Source organism: Oncorhynchus mykiss, chromosome 9 (assembly GCF_057628025.1).
Source record: "Oncorhynchus mykiss isolate SJ-2025 chromosome 9, ASM5762802v1, whole genome shotgun sequence".
NCBI lineage: Eukaryota > Metazoa > Chordata > Actinopteri > Salmoniformes > Salmonidae > Oncorhynchus > Oncorhynchus mykiss.
This window is the reverse complement of record NC_143030.1, coordinates 58,538,439-58,558,731: the sequence shown is the minus strand read 5'-3', so window position 1 is coordinate 58,558,731 and position 20,293 is coordinate 58,538,439. Positions and strand designations below refer to the sequence as shown.

General features: G+C 42.3%; 1 long non-coding RNA gene across 1 annotated transcript in view; it reads left to right on the top strand.

Moving 5' to 3' along the window:
* LOC149981278 (uncharacterized) overlaps positions 1 to 11,493 on the top strand; it is a 96,356-nt gene extending 84,863 nt beyond the window's left edge. Inside the window, exons 2-3 of the long non-coding RNA XR_016483353.1 lie at positions 9,998 to 10,290; positions 10,393 to 11,493. This is a non-coding gene — a long non-coding RNA (uncharacterized LOC149981278). The remainder of the gene's footprint in view (positions 1 to 9,997; positions 10,291 to 10,392) is intronic.
* The last annotated feature ends 8,800 nt before the right edge of the window (positions 11,494 to 20,293 follow it).

The following is a 20,293-nucleotide window of genomic DNA, read 5'->3' as shown; positions in this document are numbered from 1 at the left end:
CAACAACATTGATGACTATTAAAATATTCCCCAACCAGAAACCGTGGATTGATGGCAGAATTCGCGCAAAACTGACCGCGCGAACCACTGCTTTTAATCGGGGCAAGGTGACTGGAAGCATGACCGAACAGAACAGTGTAGCTGTTCCCTCCGCAAGGCAATCAAACAAGCTAAGCGTCAGTACAGAGACAAAGTGGAGTCGCAATTAAACGGCTCAGACACGAGAGGTATGTGGCAGGGTCTACAGTCAATCACGGACTACAAAAGAAAAATGAGCCCCGTCGCAGATCACGATGCCTTGCTCCCAGACAGACTAAACAACTTTTTGCTCGCTTTGAGGACAATACTGTGCCACTGACATGGCCCGCTACCAAAACCTGTGGGCTCTCCTTCACTGTAGCCAACATGAGTAAAACATTTAAATGTGTTAACCCTCGCAAGGCTGCAGGCCCAGACGGCATCCCAGGCCGCGTCCTCAGAGCACGCGCAGACCAGCTGGCTGGTGTGTTTAACTTCTTCGATATAGGGGGCACTCTTTTAATTTATGGATGAAAAACGTTCCCGTTTTAAACAAGATATTTTGTCACGAAAAGATGCTCGACTATGCATATAATTGACAGCTTTGGAAAGAAAACACTCTGACGTTTCCAAAACTGCAAAGATATTGTCTGTGAGTGCCACAGAACTGATGTTACAGAAAAAACCCAGATAAAAATACAATCAGGAAGTGACGCAATTTTTGAAACCGCCTCATGGCAATGACTCCTTATATGGCTGTGGAGGAGCTAGGAGTCAGCTTACCCTTTCCACGTTTTCCTCAAGGTGTCTGCAGCATTGTGACGTATTTGTAGGCATATCATTGGAAGATTGACCATGAGACTACATTTACCAGGTGGTCGCTTGGTGTCCTCCGTCGCAATTATTGTTGCCTGCTGAATGCTAGGCTTAATGCTATGCTAGGCTATCAATACTCTTACACAAATGCTTGTGTAGCTTTGGTTAAAGCATCTTTTGAAAATCTGAGATGACAGTGTTGTTAATAACAAAAGGCTAAGCTTGTGTTTCAATATATTTATTTCATTTGCGATTTTCATAAATAGGAAACGTTGCGTTATGGTAATGAGCTTGAGGCTATGATTACGCTCCCGGATACGGGATTGCTCGACGCTAGAGGTTAAAGGCATATTCCATCAAACCTTATCCCAGTCTGCTTTCCCCACATGCTTCAAGAGGGCCACCATTGTCCCTGTTCCCAAGAAAGCTAAGGTAACTGAGCTAAATGAAGTGCTTTGAGAGACCTCCACCCTAACTGACACCCTAGACCCACTCCAATTTGCTTACCGCCCCAATAGGTCCACAGACGACGCAATCGCCATCACACTGCCCTAACCCATCTGGACAAGAGGAATACCTATGTCAGAATGCTGTTCATCGATTACAGCTCGGCATTTAAAACCATAGTACCCTCCAAACTCGTCATTAAGCTCGAGACCCTGGGTCTCGACCCCGCCATGTGCAACTGGGTCCTGGACTTCCTGACGGGCCGCCCCCAGGTGGTGAGGGTAGGAAACAACATCTCAACCCCGCTGATCCTCAACACTGGATCCCCACAAGGGTGCATTCTCAGCCCTTTCCTGTACTCCCTGTTCACCCACGCCTGCGTGGCCATGCATGCCTCCAACTCAATCATCAAGTTTGCAGACAACACTACAGTGGTAGGCTTGATTACCAACATCAACGAGACAGCCTGCAGGGAGGAGATGAGGTCCCTCGGAGTGTGGTGTCAGGAAAATAACATCCCACTCAACGTCAAAAAAACAAAGGAGATAATTGTCGACTTCAGAAAACAGCAGAGGGAGCAGCCCCGTATCTACATTGACGGGACAGTAGGGGAGAGGGTGGAGAGTTTTAAGTTCCTCAGCGTACACATCACGGACAAACTGAAATTGTCCACCCACATCGAAAGCGTGGTGAAGGCGCAGCAGCGCCTCTTCAACCTCAGGAGGCTGAAGAAATTCAGCTTGTCACCAAAAACACTCACAAACTTTTACAGATGCACAATCGAGAGCATCCTGTCGGGCTGTATCACCGCCTGGTACGGCAGCTGCTCCGCCCATAACCGGAAGGCTCTCCAGTGGGTAGTGAGTTCTGCACAACGCATCACCAGGTGCAAACTACCTGCCCTCCAGGACACCTACACCACTCGATGTCACAGGAAGGCCATAAAAATCATCAAGGACAACAATCAACCGAGCCACTGCCTGTTCACCCCGCTATCATCCAGAAGACGAGGTCAGTACAGGTGCATCAAAGCGGGGACCGAGAGACTGAAAAACAGCTTCTATCTCAAGGCCATCAGACTGTTGTACAGCCATCACTAACATTGAGTGGCTGCCGCCAACATACTGACTCAACTCGAGCCACTGTAATAATGAAAAAATTGATGTAATCAATTTATCACTAGCCACTTTATATAATGTTTACATACCCTACATTACTCATCTCATAGGTATATACTGTACGCTATACCATCTACTGCATCTTGCCATCTGTATGTAATGTATTACTAGCCACTTTAAACAATGCCACTTTATATAATGTTCTCATGCCCTACATTACTCATCTCATATGTATATACTGTACGCTATACCATCTACTGCATCTTGCCATCTGTATGTAATGTATCACTAGCCACTTTAAACAATGCCTCTTTATATGTTTTCATACCCTACATTACTCATCTCATATGTACAGTGGGCAAAAAACTATTTAGTCAGCCACCAATTGTGCAAGTTCTCCCACTTAAAAAGATGAGAGAGGCCTGTAATTGTCATGATAGGTACACTTCAACTATGACAGACAAAATTAGAAAAAAAGTCCAGAAAATCACATGGTAGGATTTCTAATGAATTTATTTGCAAATTATGGTGGAAAATAAGTATTTGGTCACCTACAAACAAGCAAGATTTCTGGCGCTTACAGACCTGTAACTTCTTTCTTTAAGAGGTTCCTCTGTCCTCCACTCGTTACCTGTATTAATGGCACCTGTTTGAACTTGTTATCAGAATAAAAGACACCTGTCCACAACCTCAAACAGTCACACTCCAAACTCCACTATGGCAAAGACCAAAGAGCTGTCAAAGGACACCAGAAACAAAATTGTAGACCTGCACCAGGCTGGGAAGACTGAATCTGCAATAGGTAAGCAGCTTGGTTTGAAGAAATCAACTGTGGGAGCAATTATTAGGAAATGGAAGACATACAAGACCACTGATAATCTCCCTCGATCTGGGGCTCCACGCAAGATCTCACCCCGTGGGGTCAAAATGATAACAAGAACGGTGAGCAAAAATCCCAGAACCACACGGGGGGGACCTAGTGAATGACCTGCAGAGAGCTGGGACCAAAGTAACAAAGCCTACCATCAGTAACACACTATGCCGCCAGGGACTTAAATCCTGCAGTGCCAGATGTGTCCCCCTGCTTAAGCCAGTACATGCCCAGGCCCATCTGAAGTTTGCTAGAGAGCATTTGGATGATCCAGAATAAGTTTGGGAGAATGTCATATGGTTAGATGAAACCAAAATATAACTTTTTGGTAAAAACTCAACTCGTCGTGTTTGGAGGACAAAGAATGCTGAGTTGCATCCAAAGAAAACCATACCTACTGTGAAGCATGGGGGTGGAAACATCATGCTTTGGGGCTGTTTTTCTGCAAAGGGACCAGGACAACTGATCCGTGTAAAGGAAAGAATGAATGGGGCCATGTATCGTGAGATTTTGAGTGAAAAAATCCTTCCATCAGCAAGGGCATTGAAGATGAAACGTAGCTTGGTCTTTCAGCATGACAATGATCCCAAACACACCGCCCGGGCAACGAAGGAGTGGCTTCGTAAGAAGCATTTCAAGGTCCTGGAGTGGCCTAGCCAGTCTCCAGATCTCAGCCCCATAGAAAATCTTTGGAGGGAGTTGAAAGTACCGGTTGCCCAGCAACAGCCCCAAAACATCACTGCTCTAGAGGAGATCTGCATGGAGGAATGGGCCAAAATACCAGCAACAGTGTGTGAAAACCTTGTGAAGACTTACAGAAAACGTTTGACCTCTGTCATTGCCAACAAAGGGTATATAACAAAGTATTGAGAAACTTTTGTTATAAGAGCTTCTGCTAAATTACTAATTACTGAGAATAGGCATGTTGTTTTGGTTAGCAGTTGCAGTTGCCAGAGGTGAGATCAAGTCAAAATTATTCGGGTCACAAGAATGTTTCAAGTCACAAGGTCCGAGTCTCAAGTTGAGTCCCAAGTAGAACAGAACTAGTCTCGAGCCAAGTTGAAATTGTGCATTCTAAGAACAAGTCGAGTCACAATTTCTCAAATCAAGTAAATAATAAATATATATACATATATATATATATATACAAATCTTTGTCTATTTATTGAGGCTACCAGACAGCCCTTTTCATAATTTTATCTTGAACACATTTTGATTATGTAATAATACATTTGAACAATAAATTCCAAATGTAAGTCAATTATGAATTTCAAGCAATTTTGACGTACCGAAAGACCAGTAGGCAGGCACACTCTAGAAATTGTTGGTTGATGCCCCATTGCTAGTGAGCTTGCCTAATATTCTTGATCACCAAACAATTTTTGGAGCTGTATATTTATTTATGGCAATCCTGTCTACCTACAATTTGACTTTGTGCTGCACCCTATCCTGTAGTATAGCTGTACAGAAAATCAGCAATCTGTTCACTAGCTCAGTGGTTCTCAAACTTTTTGACACGTGACCAATGTTCCAAATTTCAGGTCTGCTGAGCACAAACTTCTGTGCAACTTCCATCACCCAGCAGGGTAGCCTAGTGGTTAGAGCGTTGGACTGTAGTTCATATCCCTGAGCTGACAAGGTACAAATCTGTCGTTCTGCCCCTGAACAGGCAGTTAACCCACTGTTCCTAGGCCGTAATTGAAAATAAGAATTTGTTCTTAACTGACTTGCCTAGTTAAATAAAGGTTAAAAAAAACACAAAAAAACCCTGTGTTTACTGTGAACACTGAGGCTGTACCCACTTTAAGTATGCTACTGTGGTTGTTATTGAATATAATGTAGGCCTACCAGAGTGGCCCACCACAAAAACAAATGTAGAAAATGCATCCCATAACATTTTAACATGGAAATAGCTGTTCTATCATTCAGCCCATGTGTGGTTTTCAATGTCGACCTGCAATCCATGAGGCTTTTGAAAACAAACATGCAAGGCTTGACATTAATCTCTTTATCCATTTGTCCTTCAGACAAGGTGACTGAAAATATTGTTGTGTTGTTTGATGCAAGAAACCAATTTACAGAATTGGTATGGGAATAATGGCTATTCCCATACCATTATTACTTACAATCAGACAAATCATGTTACCCTCTGCCTATTGTCTACTTAGCCTATTCAATCCTGTCTCAAAAAACAAAAGTCCTCTTTAAGACATAAAAAAAAGCTCTTTACCCGACTGGCTTTTCAAAGATGTCTAGAAATGTACACATTTTGTGTTATTTTAGGAAGCAATCCCTCCCCTATTGCTGTCTACAAATTATCTATAACTGGGCTAATAACTCACTAACTAGCAAAGGATATGAACAAAATGTGAACACGTGGCTACATGCAGCTCTCGCTTTAATCTCAAAACAAAACTAGGCAGAGTTGCAAAGAAAAAGCCACAGCTCTGACTGGCCAATAAAAATAAAAGATTAAGATGGGCAAAAGAACACAGACACTAGACAGAAGAACTCTGCCTAGAAGGCCAGCATCCCAGAGTCACCTATTCACTGTTGACGTTGAGACTGGTGTTTTGCGGGTACTATTTAATGAAGCTGCCAGTTGAGGACTTGTGAGGTGTCTGTTTCTCAAACTAGGCCTCCCACTCCTCTTTCTATTCTGGTTTGAGCCAGTTCACGCTGGTCTGTGAAGGGTGTAGTACACAGCGTTGTACGAGATTTTCAATTTCTTGGCAATTTCTTGTATGGAATAGCCTTCATTTCTCAGAACAAGAATAGACACGAGTTTCAGAAGAAAGTGCTTTGTTTCTGGCCATTCTGAGCCTGTAATCAAACCCACAAATGCTGATGCTCCAGATACTCAACTAGTCTAAAGAAGGACAGTTTTATTGCTTCTTTAAACAGCACAATAGTTTTCAGCTGTGCTAGCATAATTGCAAAATAGTTTTCTAATGATCAAATAGCCTTTTAAAATGATAAACTTGGATTAGCCAACACAACGTGCCATTGGAACACAGAAGTGATGGTGGCTGATAATGGGCCTGTGTACGCCTATGTAGATATTCCATAAGAAAAATCTGCTGTTTCCACCTACAAAAGTAATTTACAACATTAACAATGTCTACACTGTATTTCTGATCAATTTGATGTTATTTTAATGAACAAAGACATTTCTAAGTGACTCCAAACTTTTGAACGGTTGTGTAGTTCAGTGCCTAAAGGTACGTGTAACAAGTGTTAATTTCAAAAAAATGCTCTTTCTTATATTTCTCATATAGGACAAACACTTCAAAAAACAAACTTCCGGTGGATTTCCTTTTTTACTATCTGTTTTTCCATGTAGGCATCTATTATTCAATGCGTTTCTATGAGCTAAAAGCAGTTAGGCCAAATTCTATGTTTCATCAAATCATTTAAAAATATATATATATATACACACACCTAAAGGGGTTCTAAAATTCCAATTCAATTAGCTAAATTATCCTTGGTATGGCCATCTTAAAACAAGGCTTAGACTCTAGGGGAGTTGGGGTACTGCTGCACTGGTTAACTCAAATAGAATATGTTCCCAAATTATAATTGATTGATTCACTTTGAAGTATCTTGGCGCAGGTACGCGGCACAAAAAATCCTTTGAAGATAGGTTCTCTAACATTCGCCCTGTGTGAGCTTGCCAGAAATGGAATGATCGCTGGTACAGTATGCCATGCAGAAGGGTCCAGCCCCTCTCAAACCCTCAGCTGACACTTGTCACTGTCAGCACTGGCCCAGGTGAATTCAATGTGGACATTGACCCAAAGACAGGACATGCACTTTTCTCAAGCACTTTGAGTTGCATCATGGCCCTATTTCTTGTACATTTCTATCCACACGTTTAAGTATGGTTTAGAAGTGCATATGCATATATTCATAGAGATATTGAGGTGAGAATATAGTTGTATAGGGGGGCATGATCAAACGGAATGCTTTGCTTTGACTACACATGCACAGATTTCCTCATAGGAGGTGTTAGCATATTTTCCCATGAGCATAAACTGACATAATGCTTTATCCATAACAGAATAATTTTTGCTGAGCTTTTGTTTTGAACAAATATTTGTTCAAAACACACTTTAGGGATGGAGGGAGAATAGAAGGTGGCAAAGGAGGTAAATACATCAATACAAATACAGTACAAAAAGATAAAGCAATATCATTGGTGGTGTTCATTTTGGCTCACTTAAATGTTCAATCAATAGTTACCACAGAAAGAAAGGAAAAAGCAATGAATAAGAATAACAGTAGCAGTCCAGTTAATTGAGTCTGTTTTCAACAGAAGACAATAGGAAGATAGTTCAGTAGTGTATCAGTAACAAGCAGCCATAGACTTTAATGTACATGTAGACTGTAGTGGGTACACAGTTTTTTTCATTTATTTGATGTGAAGGCATCAAACATCAGACACAAACGTGATGTTACAAGTCAATTCTATGATAATGTGAGTGATTGGATAAAGAGTGCTGGTGGTGTTCGAGACAGCATGATTTAGCGACATGCAAAATGAAAAAAATAAGAGGCGTCACATGACAAACTGGGTTAGTTAGGGCTGATTATGCACTTTGGTTCTTTATTGCTCTGCATTACTCACGTTAAACCTTAAGGTAACACTTTATTTGGATAGTCCATCTATAGATGCTCTACAGACTATTAGTAACATTTCAAATAACTTTCTACTAAATCTAGCCCTAACCCTAACCATAACCTTACAGATGTAGGATCTTAATTTGATCAGTCTTTTGTTGATGACAATTTTCCTGCACGGCAGTAAATGCAAACTTGTTGGTTTGGTTTGGTTTAAAAAGGCTTCTAAAGTTTAATTTCCACTTTAACATTTCAGACTTTGCTCCAAAATGTATCAAACCCAAATAGTTTGTTGATAGTACAACCATCTGTAGAGCATACGGACTGTTCAAATAAAGTGTGATCCACCTTTAAAATGAAATGAAATTTAGACTTTGACTGTCAAAGTTGCTGAGGAAGTGGCATATGATGAAGCGACGAACACCACTTAAGAAGCATCACACATTTAAAGGTGATTGCAACATGTAGGGCAGTTATTTAGGCCCAATCAGAAAAAGCAGGATTTGTTGAGCAGGAAAAGGCATAAACGTATGAGAGATTTGTTTCCAATGTGCTTTTCACATCACCTAGTTTCTCATCGCCTAGTTTCTCATCGCTCCAGCAAGCTTGGTTACTCCCCTGGTATCTGTTTTACTGAAACAGGTGGAAGTCGGCCACTGGTTTTATAGCCACATTCATCATTGTCTTTTCCTCCTGTCAAACTCTTTTGACTACTTGTAGAAGGAGGAGCTGATGGTGCCTCTTGTGTCCTTACAATGTTGTGGACATCTCGTTCCTGGCTCCCTTTTCCCAGAGGAGGTGTACAGTCTACAGACCCTGGAAGAGATAGCTGTGTCTCCTTGCAGACAGCCCTGGAAGAAGAAGGGGTGGAGGGGGACAGTTAAGACCAGAGTTCTGTTGCAACAGTTCTGACAGGCCTGAGAGTGCAGAACACTGATAATTTCTCTTCCTCACTCTCTTTCTTTCTGTCTCTCACTCTTTTTCTTTCTGTCTCACACTCTCTCTTTCTTTCTGTCTCTCACTCTCTCTTTCATTCTGTCTAGCTATTTTCCTCTCTCTCTCTCTCTCTCTCTCTCTCTCTCTCTCTCTCTCTCTCTCTCTCTCTCTCTCTCTCGCTCTTTGCCAGAGCAGGCCCAGGGAGACCCCGCATGGGACAACCCAAAGTGGCTCTGTTGTCGCTCCCACAATGTAAAGTGAATTCCAGAAACGTGACAAGATGGCTCTTCTCTCGCAAGACATGTCAAGAAAAGAGAAAGAGGAACTCTGACTGACACCGTCCTGACTGACACCTAATTACTCTGCCTATTAAGGGGAGGTGGCTTCTGGCGAACGGAGTGCGAGAGCCGCTCTGACATGGAGGCAATGTGATATGGCTGCCTCACTCCTCACTCCGCAGTGTTGTTAGAGACTGTCAGTCCCCCAGCTTTGTGAACCGCCTAGTCATGATCTTGAAATGAGGGGGAATTAAGTGAATCAAAAGTTACCACGGCGGTCTAGATGGACGGAGTTCCTCATTCGAGAAATTCACTGTGCCCTTATTTTGTTGAGGGTGCTAAACTCCTTTAAACTGGACCAAATAGTGGGCTAAATGAAGCAAATTTCTTGGGATGTCAAGTTTGCAGAGGCATTGTAGTCAAAATGTTAAAACCTTTGCTATCTAAAATAATTTTGGACCTGAAGTGCATGAAATTCAGTTCACTGCCCAGTTTCAATTATGAGGCTATGTGGTGCATTTTATCATGCCCAGTCAGTTAGTGCCAATTTTATATGCATCTCCAATGTCTGATTTTATCAACAAAACAAACAGGTTAATATTGATGTAAAGTGCCTTGCAAAAATATTACGACCCCTTGGAATTCTTCGGTTTTGCAAAGCATTGTCACAAAATACTCTGTCAAAGTGTAATGTTTTTTTATATATAAATACATAAACTAGCTGTCCTCTGACTACACCATGGTGCTATCCTACAGTGCAGTTGAGGCTACTATAGACCTTCATTGCAAAACAAACAGTGTTTTCATCAATTATTTGGTGACGTGAATATATTTAGTATAGTTTTATTTTAAAAATGACAGATTTTTAAATGTTTCACTATTTTAATTTTTAGGAAATTCACTGAGGAGGATGGTGTCACATCTGCTCCTGCCATGCCCTCTAGTGCTCATCCGGTGTCTCCTTGACCTGCCGCCACTCCCCCAGTGCTCTCTCCCTCTTCCTGTGTGTGTGTGTGTGTGTGTGTGTGTGTGTGCGTGTGTGTGTGTGTGTGTGTTTGTGTGTGTTTGTGTGATTGTGTGGGCGGAGACAGGTGTACTGGAGTCAGAGCAGATCCTCACCAGCTGCAACCTGTTCCATAATCAAGACTTCTACAAATACTCAGTCCTGCCACTTCCACACTGCCAGGTCATAATCTCTGCCCAGTCAGTCCATGTTTCTAGCCTTTGTTCCTGTTGTCCTGTTGTACCTGTTTTTCCTTGCCTGATGCTTTTGCCCTCTTTGCTACAGTTCTGCCCGCTCTGACTCTGGTCCCTGTCTCCAGTCCGACTTCTCGTCAGTCCTGCTACTCTGTCCTGGATTCCCCACTCTAAGCTCCATTGGATTCCCCTCGGGACCTGCTTACCGTGTCCCCACACCTCTCGCTCCAGCCTCAGCCTCCGCACCTCCCAGCAACCCGCCCGAGCTTCTCCTGGCCTGCAATCAATCTTCCCCCCGTGTTTCAATAAATACCTTGGGTACCTCGTCCCAGTCTCCTTATCTGAGTCTGCTCTTGGGATCACCTGTTCCGCGCCACATAACAGATGGTCCTCCCCTTCCTCCTCCAAGGAGCCTTCACTGCTCCACCCCCCCCCCCCCCCCAACCCCACCTATGATTAATTCCTTTACATTAGACTACCATCAACATTCTCTCCCATAGACACTGAGTGACTATCGCTACATCCGAAATGGCACCCTATTCCCTATATAGTGCACAACTTTTGACCAGAGCCCCATATAGTGCACTATATAGGGAATGGGGTGCTATTTGTGATTCAGCCATAGTCACTTAGTGAAACTGCATAATTCCTATAGTGTGGTAAACGCCTTAGACCTCCATCATTGACATTCATTTGAGTGACTTTAAGGGTTAGAAAGTCCCTTCATAGCATTTAATGTTCCATTACGTTTTGAAGTGAAGTAAAGTGGAATGGATCCAGAACTGTATGGGCCGAAGCTGAATGCAAATCAGTGGCACAACATACAGTGGCACTCAAAGTATTCCATATAATTGATAAGCACAATGCAGCATCAGGCCTGTTAAGTGAAAACATACCATTTGGTCGATTCGCGGGCCTCTAAGGCTGGTTCAGTTAGGTGTGAGTGTTTTATTTTTTTGACAGTTTAAGAGTTAAAAAGCTTTCTGGCAGTTCATGGTTCAAATTACTTCCCCCTTTCATCATCTCTGTGTAATTTCAATTCGCTGGGTTTCTTGTTCGCATGGTTCACAAACACGTGCAATTTATGTATTTATTCACTTCCTCCACAGCTTGTTCAAAGTGTTTTAAGCATCACCCTTTCTGATGGTTGTTAATTATTGATTTTGGCATATATAAAGTTTTTTTTTTTGTATCACTTTTTTAAAATCCCTTTTATGATTCCAACCCTCCACTCCACCCTGCATTCCACTCCACTCCGAGTGAAAATAAGGTAAGTGATAGTTTATGCAGTTATATTTGAGTGACATCATATTTGGGCATGATGGTTGCTTTTCCGTGATCACAGGAACTCTTTACTAATGAAATGTGATATGTTTGTTTTACACAAGACCTGGCAAGTTATGTTAAGCAGTTCTCTATGCCAAAGAATTGATCAAATCAAAATCCAATTGTATTGGTTGCATGCACATATTTTGCGGATGTTATCGCAGGTGCAGCGAAATGCTTATGTTTTCAGTCTCTCGATCCCAGTTTTGATGCACCTGTACTGTATCCGCTTTCTAGATGGTAGCAGGGTGAACAGGCTGTGACAGGGGGGTCAACTTTCTTCAGCCTCCTGAGGTTGAAGAGGTGTTGTTGCACCGCATTCACCACACTGTCTGTGTGAATGGACCATTTCAGGTTGTCAATGATGTGCACGCCAAGGATCTTAATGCTTTTCACCCTCTCCACTGCAGCCCCATCGATGTGGAGGGGGGTGTGCTTTCTCTGCTGTCTCCTGAAGCCCACTATCAGCTACTTTGTTGACGTTGAGGGATAGGTTATTTTCCTGGCACCACTCTACTAGGGCCCTCACCTCCTCCCTGTAAGCTGTCTTGTTGTTGTTGGTACTTAATTACAACAGAAATTAGTGCTGCAGGGTGATAGTCATTTAATTCAGATACCGTCACTTTCTTGGGTACAGGAACAATGGTGGACATCTGGAAAGAAGCAAGTGGGGACAACAGACTGGGATAAGGAGAGATTGTCACGCCCTGACCATAGAAAGCCCTTGGGGTTCTCTATGGTGCAATACGTCAGAGCGAGACTAGGGGTGTTCTAGTATTGAATTTCTATGTTGGTGTGAGTATGGTTCCCAATTGGAGGCAGCTGATGATCATTGCCTCTAATTGTGGATCATACTTAGTGTGATCCTTTGCAAACCTGCATTTGTGGGATATTGTTTCATTTTGGTTTAGTACTATGTGCGCTACGAACTTCATCTTTGTTGTTTTTTGAACTCTACTCATGCTGCGCCTTGGTCCGCTCATTATGGATACGACGAACATGACAGAGATTGAATGCCTTACTCATGTTATCATGTATAAAGAAAGGTAAGACCCAGATGCAGACAACGTCGAATTAACAATGGTTTAATAATCTAAAGGACAGGCAATAGACAGGTAAAGGCAGAAAGGGGTCAGTAAACCAGAGGTGGGGCAACGGTACCAGATGGCAGGCAGGCTCGGGGTCAGGGTAGGCAGAGATCAATAATCCAGAGGTGGGGCAGGGGTACAGGTCGGCAGGCAGGCTCGGGGTCAGGGGTAGGCAGAGATCAATAATCCAGAGGTGGGGCAGGGGTACAGGTCGGCAGGCAGGATCAGGGTCAGGGGTAGGCAGAGTGGTCATGGAAAGCGTCCTCAGAGTCAGGACAGGCAAGGGTCAAAACCAGGAGGGCGAGAAAAAGAGAGACTGGGAAAAGCAGGAGCTGAGTTAAAAACACTGGTTGACTGGGTGACATCTGGAGGGGGTGGAGACAATCACAAAGACAGGTGCAACAGATCAGGGTGTGACACCCGCTGGCCACGGAGAACAAGAGCTCACAGTCCCCGTGAGTGGCGGTGGCCAGCATCGGCGGCCCGCATCGGTGACTCTGTTATTTCCTCGTTGCGGGCCAAGAAGGTGTTTAGCTTGTCTGGGAGCGAGGCGACAGTGTCTGTAATGTGGCTGGCTTTCCCTTTATAATTTGTGATTGTCTGGATTCTCTGCCACAGACATCTCTTGTCTGAGCTGACTTGGTCCCTGTACTGTCGGTTTGCCTCTTTATGCCTTATGGAGGTCATAGCTGGTCTGTTTGTAAACATCCATGTTCCCAGTCACCTTATCATGGTTAAATTTGGTGGTTTGCGCTTTCAGTTTTGTGCAAATGCTGCCTTCTATCCAAACTTTTTGGTTTGGATCATTTCTAATCGTCACAGTGGGAACAACATCCTCTATGCACTTCCTGATGAACTCAATCACTGAGTCAGTGTAGACATTGATAATATTCTCAGAGGCACCTCATAACATTTCCAAGTCCACATGATCAAAACAATCTTGAAGCATAGATTCCGATTGGTCAGACCAAAATTGAACAGTCCTTACCATGGATGCTTCCTGTTTAATTTGCTGTCTATAGGAGGGGAGGAGTAAAATGGAGGCGTGATCTGATTTGAAGAAGTGGAGGGAGGTGGAGAGCCTTGCAACCATCCTGGAATGGGGAGTAGCAATGGTCAAGAGTGCTCGATGAGCAAGTAGCACAGGAGATGTGTTGATAGAACTTAGATTTCCTTTAGTGAAGTCCCCAGCTACAATAAATGCAGCCCTTAGGATATGCAGCTTCTAGTTTGCACATAGTTCAGAGTAGTTCAATGTCAAATTTGAATGCACAAAGAAGACATTTAGTTAGAAAAAAGTCATGTGAAGTTGATGCTCTAGTTCACCTAGCTAACACAGAATGTTCTCATAACGTTCTTTGGTTATTTTACATTTGAACTTTTCCACAACATTCTGGGAACCAACATTTGTTGGCTGGACACTTTTCTTGCATCCGGGTCCTGGAGAGCCACAGGGTACTAACACACCTAATTCAACTTGATCAAGGGCTTAATTATTAGGTAATACATTGAATCAGAGTGTTAGTGCTACTGTGATTGAATAACACTGGTCTGGTTTATCTTGACTTCTTTAGTCAGTGCATGCTATGGTCTGGTCTGTAGGTACGATAGTAAATGCCATGGACAACTGAATCATTGAATTACATGTGTGGTAGTGTATGGTAGAGTTGGTATCTCGTACAAATTACTACTGTACATTTTATGCTAATGAGGATAAATTACTATATACCCATTATCCTTAATAAATTATGAGATTCCTTATTTGTAAAACATGAATACGTTAGATGTCGTTACTTCTTCTGTTAGCCATATAGAAGCCCATTGTTATGTATTGTTAGGTTCTTATTTTTCAGAGTAAATAACCCACGGACACTAGAGAAGCTTTAACCAAGTATAATTATTCCCAAAGGTTCTCTACAGCTGTGATCAGACAACAAAACATTTCAGACATCACAGTTATATACATCCTACTTAAGACACTCCCTCTCTCCATCCTTAGTTTATGCCCAAGAGAAAGAAGGTAACCAGATACTAACCCTGATTACTCCCTTAAGGGGAACTGACCTTACCCCTCACCTCCTGACCTCAACCCCCCATCACCTAATCCACAGATATCCATCTTGCTTCCCTATATCAACAAATCGCTCTCCTCTCCTCCATCAAACACATTTCAAAGCCTTCTGGGTTGCTACAGATTCTTTCTATTCAAGGCTTCATCTCTATCATTTATTTAATATCTCAATGTCCAAAGTTTAGCCGATTCCAACAGTATACAACATTATTAATGTATTTGTCAATGTATTGTTAAGCCTGTCTATATCCATAGCCAATGCTCAGACTATATAAAGCACAATTACACATTTCATAAGAAATGTCTGAATTTGGACCCATGTTATTCTTTTTTATATTGTTTATAATCTTTGGGTGATGTAGAACACACTACCGCTATCACTCGGTTGTGTGTTCTACAAGTCTTGAGTACATGCACATACCTACAGATTGATTGAAATAATCATTGAACAGCAGGCAAGTGTACCAACTGACCCTTCGCTAAGCTCTCCCTCCCTGGTTACTGTTGCAACCTTGGACAACATTTTTCCGGGAAGCCCAATTTCCCCCATTCAACCACTGGCGAAATCCCCTCACAATGATCTCAGACTGTGTTTCTAATACACAGTGAATTTGAACACAGACTACCCCTTGCTAATCAGGAAACTCTTGGGTATGTTGTGCTGGACTGTCATTACGGTTGCTTCTTAGGAACCTGGTCAAATTATGTTTTTAGTGTAGCTAGCCACTGAATGGCTCTGTACTCACTGTATTCCTAACAGTGAGTTGCTAACTTAGCTAGCTAAGAAAACATGTTATTTTCAAGCGATTTCTCACCCAAAATACAAAATGACATATTGGTTTCTTTACCCTGTAAGCAGTATATGGACAAGGCATGACAGCAATCGTCTAGAATGTAATTGTATGCTGTAACGTTAAGGTTTCCCTTCACTGGAGGGGCCTAGCCCGAACCATGAAAAACTGAGCTACGTGTTTCAGCACTTGGCAGTCCCATTCAATGAGCTTGTGTGGCCTACCACTTCACAGCTGAGCCGTTGTGCTCCTAGATGTTTCCACTTCACAATAACAGCACTTACAGTTGACCGGGGCAGCTCTAGCAGGGCCGAAATGTGACGCACTGACTTGTTGGAAAGGTGGCATCCTATGATGGTGCCACGTTGAAAGTCACTGAGTTCGTTAGTGCGGGCCATTGTACTGCCAATGTTTGTCTATGGAGATTGCATGTCTGTGTCCTCGACTTTATACACCTGTTAGCAACGGGTGTGGCTGAAATAACCGAATCCACTAATTTGAAAGGGTGTCTGTATACTTTTGGCCATGCACTGTCAATCAATTTTGTCTATGCCATAGTTACTGCTAGACTGGTAGCTACTTTCAGCAGAGTAAAAACGTTTGTCTGTTCATTTTATCTTTAACTAGTGTAAGCTAGCTAACGTAAGCTAGCTAATGTTAGAAAATAAGAGTAAATCAATCTGGTAGCCATCTATTCCACCCTTGTCTGGAAAACACTCCTTTACTAAAAATAGAAATTTCGATATAGCTAACTCACTCTCTGTGTGGGTAGTAATGATGAATATGCATAAATTGTCTCTGGTTGGTTAGTTGGTTCTCAGCTGGCTAGCAATCGTGCTGCCAATTAAGTGAGGCTAACTAACAGCAACTTGACAATACTTAAATGTCCATGTTAGGTGTGCAAAGCTAGCCAGTCTAATACAGATCAATACGATTAGTGGGGTGGTTAAAACCCCCTAGATTTGATATCCGCTCTCCCAAGGAAATCTAATCTGACGCACTTCCGCACCTGAGGTGAAAGGTGACAGAGCTAGAGAGGTGTTTGTCAGACCATGAGACATCCCGAAAGTAGGTTTCTCACAAAATTGCCTGTAGTGTCCGAACGATTTTGCCTACAAACTATTATGTAAAGATGAGACTCTCATGTGTTCTCCATTGTTCTCTACAACCCCCCAAAAGCATCTTGGGACTCATCTGAAGTTGGTACAGCCGATCTGCCAACTTCTGTCTGTGGTGTCCAAACAGTTTGGGCTACACACCAATACCCCTCTGTGGAAACTTGAGACTCTCACGAACATGTACATGTTGTGAGGAGAGGACGTTTTGAGCTGGTCCGAGTCTGCTGGGTCAGTCATGACCAGTTCGTACTATCACATTTGAGGTATGACCCAGAGTCTAAGTAAAAAAGTTTATTTCAAATACAGGGGCAGGCAAACGATAGATCAAAGGCAGGCAGGGGTCAATAATCCAGAGAAGGTGCAAAGGGTCCAGAATGGCATGCAGTCCCAGGACAGACAAGGGTCAATAATCCAGTGAGGTGGGGCAAGGTATAGAACGGCAGGTAGGCTCAGGATCAGGGCAGGCAGAAGAGTCAAAACCGGGAAGGACTAGGAAACAGGAGCAAGAAACAGACAGGAGCAGGGGAACAAATGCTGGTATGTTTCACAAACAAAACAAACTGTCAACAGAGAACACCGGTATAAATACACAGAGAATAATGGGGAAGATGGGCAACACCTGGAGGGGGGTGGAGACAAGCATAAAGACAGGTGAAACAGATCAGTGTGTGACAGGTGCCCACAGGCCTCACATAACTCATCTGAAGGTCCAGTTGAATGTGCATGTCAGAGCAATAACTAGACCATGTGGTTGAAGGAATTTTCCATAGAGCTAAGAGACAGGATTGTGTCGAGGCACAGATCTGGGGAAGGGTGCCAAAAAATGTCTGCAGCATTGAAGGTCCCCAAGAACACAGTGGCCTCCATCATTCTTAAATGGAAGAAGTTTGGAATCACCTAGACTCTTCCTAGAGGTGGCTGCCCGGCCAAACTAAGCAATCGGGAGAGAATGGCCATGCTTTATGGTAGAGTGGCCAGACGGAATCCACTCCTCAGTAAATACACACATGACAGCCCGCTTGGAGTATGCCAAAAAGGACTCTCAGAACATGAGAAACAAGATTATCTGGTCTGATTAACTTCTTATGGCTGAGATCCCTTTACCGGGAGCGATATAACAACAACCAGTAATAGTACAGGGCGCCATATTCAAAATAACAGAAATCTCATAATTAAAATTCCATACATGTATTTTATATCGTTTTCAAGGTAGTCTTGTTGTTAATCCCACCACAGTGTCCGATTTCAAATGGGATTTACGGGGAAAGCAACACAAATTATTATGTTAGGTCACCAACAACTTACTAAAATACACAGCCAATTTTACGAGCCAGAGAGAGAGAGAGAAAAAGCACATATAAAGATTAAATGAATGACTAACTTTTGATAATGTTCATCAGATGACACTCATAGGACTTCATGTTACACAATACATGCATGTTTTGTTTGATAAAGTTAATATTTATATCAGAAAATCTGAGTTTACATTGGCGTATTAGATTCACTAGTTCCAAAAACATCCAGTGATTTTGCATAGCCACATCATTCAACAGAAATACTCATCATAAATGTAGATGATAATACAAGTTATACACATGGAATTATAGATATACCTCTCTTTAATGCAACCGCTGTGTCAGATTTCAAAAAAACTTTACGGAAAAAGAAACGCATGCAATCTGAGACGGAGCTCAAAAGTAAAAATACCACAGCCGCAAAGATGGCGTCAACATAAACAAGAAATTACATGATAAATATTCGATCATTCACTCCCACAACATCATAGACGTCTCATTATAATTTCTATTGATGGTTGACATCTAGTGGAACCTCTAAGCAGTGCAACATCATTCATTTACATCTGTTTGGAGTCCTTTTACAATTGAGATACAAAAGATCTCAAATTGTAAAACTTCTATTTTTAGTCATAGATTTGCCAATCTGTAGTTGTTTAGCTAATTTAGGATTGCTAGACTACATATCTACCTAACTAGCTATCTAAGTTAGCAAACAGAACAATTATTACATTTTCCCCCTATAACATTAGCCAGCAATACACAATGTGGGTTTCAGTAGATTTACTAAAGTTAGCTAGCTAGCTAGGTGACTTGCAGGAAAAATGACTTACTTGGCTAGCCACCGTATTTGTCATTTGCCCTCTTGGGGCTGGCATCAGGTATAGCTGAGCTATATAAATCCAACTCTTTGTTTTGAATCTTCTTTGCTATATTCCGGTTGAAACATGCATGGTGGAATGTCACCATGTAGCAAAAAAAAAATGCTCCGAAAAAATTTGTGTTAATGAGAGGAATCACTTGATGCAATTGTGGTCTGGTCAGTTCTATCAGTTTAGTCCAAAGAATTGTGTTGTTAGTGTCTGCCTCCCTTTCAAAAAAGCCTGCATTGAGGAAGGGATGGGGCCACAGCACAAAGCACCACCCTACACGAGTTGTGGTCTTTCAGAGACTGGAAAAAATGTGTCAGCTCCTATATTTAGCAATGAATCCTCTGAAAGACGTCCAATGGCTCTATCGAACAAGGACAACCATATCTCCACTCACAAAGACGTACAGTATATTGCGATCAGTATCACCATAGAGCCTTCGCGAAATGCCACAAAGCAGGACTACATTTATTTTCAGATCCCAATACACCGGAAAACGCCATAGGGTGTATCATTTAGCACGCAAAGCCCAGACCGGCCTTCCTGCTGGACAATTATTATTAATTTAATTCATTATTTTGATGCAATAAAGAAAGTTCAACAAAAAATGTTTTTCTGACGAATGGATAAAAATGTTGATCATTAGAAAATGTCTCCTATATCTGCCGATTCCATTACACATATTGCAATAAATCTGGGTCAATGGAAACCTGCCTACTCTTAGACTGCTAGCTAGTTAACCATGTTAACAATGTAATAATTTAAGATTCAAAAAATACTCCAACGGGTGTCTGTATTTCAGGAATCACCGTAGCAAGTATGCCTGGTGCACGGTAAATGTAAATATTACATTTTTCAAGAAAACTCTGTTTTTGCCATAACCCTTATTGGCCGTCATGCAATTTAAACATGAGCTTATCTGAGGTGTCGGACTCAACGACGGTTGCTTTCCAATGGAAATGCGCTGCGATTGTTTGCCCAAAATTCTGGGTCAGTTAAAGGTGGGCAGAAAAGTCAAAAAGTGGGCACAAGACGAGGTCTTACAAGATTGGGGTTGATACACAGCATGCTGGAGGATAAACATACATGCTCAATCGAAATGGAGCTAATTATCCTGCCAACTCGTGTGGGATGCTACTGCAGTAAAAGTATGCCAGCAGACAGAAATTTCTCAAGTTCATTTGAAGTTTTCCATCGTTCTCTCCTCCCTTTTGGACATGGAAATGGCATGTTGTCATTAGCCTACGGTTTATAAAGGATTTCCAACTGATTATTATGCACAAAGTTGCATGTTTGGTCCTTCATGATTCTTTGAGATGAGAGAGCAAATCGTGGCAAGTGATTAAAGATCTCGGTTTCCATAACATTCACCTGTTTTGTTTGAGGGAGTGTGCGTGCATGCATAGGCAAATGTACTTGTGTGCATGTGCATGC